Raw genomic sequence first — 2097 nt, forward strand, 5'->3', positions numbered from 1 at the left:
TATATATGTATAAAATTTAATCTTTAATTTTTAAAGTTGATCGGCATGTCCAGGACTGTTATTGAGCAATCCATCACATTTTATTTCTCAGTGGCACAAACATGTTGTGACACACAACCACTCTTAACAAAGGGGAAGAAAAGAGAACATTCAAGTTAGACGAGAAGTTGTTGACCTTTTCAACAACTAACATTTTATTAGGAAGATAAAAGTGTCCTGAGCTCATGGTTAGAGGACTCACTAAAACCGCAAAGTCACGTTAGTTATGTTGGCAGATTACAAACAAGTTCAAAATGAGACTGAGGCAAATTCCCAGCAATGATGTGTAAGGAGCTAAAATTAGATCAGAATGCAAACGACTGGGACCTAAATATAACCAACGCCTCTGTTTTATTGTAGAACCAGATCCAGTTATCAGTGTTGATGGGAGGCAGAAACCATTGAACAATCCTTTTAGCGCAAATCATAATATCTGACTCCTTAATTTACTCATTTTTTCAGGTTTTAGTGTTTAGGGGTTTCTTTTGCTTCTCCTGACTGCTACCTTTACGGGTCTTTGCAGTTACTTCCTCTATCGGCTGCACGTTCCCATCCACTGCATTCAGGAATCATTTCTTTGTCCAGTTTCTCTTAACATTATTAGAAAAGTAATCAGTGTTTTGTGCTGAAAAGGTTTGCATGGCGTTTAACTTGTTTCCTCTCTAAACTCGTTTAAAAGTCAAATGTCTCCACTGTGTTTTTCATGGTCTCCCCAAGAAGTTTGGTGGAAACTTTGACTTGTGCCAAGAATAGTGCTTCAACCCTGAGAATTTTCTTTAAAAAATTTGTAAGACAAGATAGTGTCCTCTGTCAGAGCTGTGTACAAAGTGCATCTGGAGAACCTGCACTGTGTCCATCATTATCTACAGTACAATGACTCCTGAAGAAGAGCTCAGGTTAAAACATTACATTCACCATCGGGAACAATTGGAGACAGTTGAGTTCAATGACAACACTGCATGAGAATCCAGACCTTCCTAAAACAGAACACGTTGACTGTTTGAGGACACTGACACAGATAAGCCCAGGAGAATACAAAATATTTTCCTCCCCCAAACATATCAAGTGCTCAGCACCACTCAGTGATTTTCTTTGAATAGTTAAAAGCCAGTCTGTAAATAGGAGCAAGTACAAAATCATCGTTAAGAAATGAGTGATGTCAGTTTCTGTCAAATCAACAAATACAATGGATTTTACGTGGTGGCCTGAGTTACTGAAATACTAAACTATATATAAACTTTACAATAATAGTCAGTTTAATTGCATACGACTGTAAAATGCATACCACATACACTTATATATAACTTCAGTCATTTTCAATAAATTTGAATATATATACATAGTACCTCTTGAAAAAAACATAGATATTAAACATACTTTTCATTAAGCTCTTTAATTATTTTTATGTAATATTCTAATTTTAAATGCCCTGTTTTCATCATCAAGGCTTTCAAACATCCACCTGTGTGGTTAATCTATATAACGTAGATTTTAGAGGTAAAGTTCCTGAAATAAATGGGGCTTTTCGACAATGCTCCAATTTATTGAACGGGTCTGTAGTTTTCTCTTTAATCTGTTCTACTGTGAACAGAGGCCCCTGAAGCGCTTTCTGATCCCTCTCTTAGGAATAATGAGAAAAAGAAATAAATACCACAAGCATATCCAAGCATGACAAACACATTGTTCTGCCAGCAGGAAGAGCAAAGAGGTTCTGAGTGATACAGAACGGGGGAGGCAGGGTAGACAGACATGTTTCTGCTCTTGTCAAATGCTTGACCGGTTATGATACTGGTCACACTCTGCTGTACATTGTTCGTGTTTTATGCTGCTTATCCAGTGAGGGCTTTAGAACGTGTTCAAATTGCCACAGAGGGAAGAACTGTGATAAGAGTAAATTTTATTCAACATACTGCAGGAGTGTTTTATTGAAGATTCAGATTTTTGCTTGTAAAGGGCTTTCTATGTTAACATACTCCAAACACTATGACACACACACACACACACACACACACACACACACACACACACACACACACACACACACACACACACACACAC

Source organism: Poecilia reticulata, linkage group LG23, assembly GCF_000633615.1.
Source record: "Poecilia reticulata strain Guanapo linkage group LG23, Guppy_female_1.0+MT, whole genome shotgun sequence".
Classification (NCBI taxonomy): Eukaryota; Metazoa; Chordata; class Actinopteri; order Cyprinodontiformes; family Poeciliidae; genus Poecilia; species Poecilia reticulata.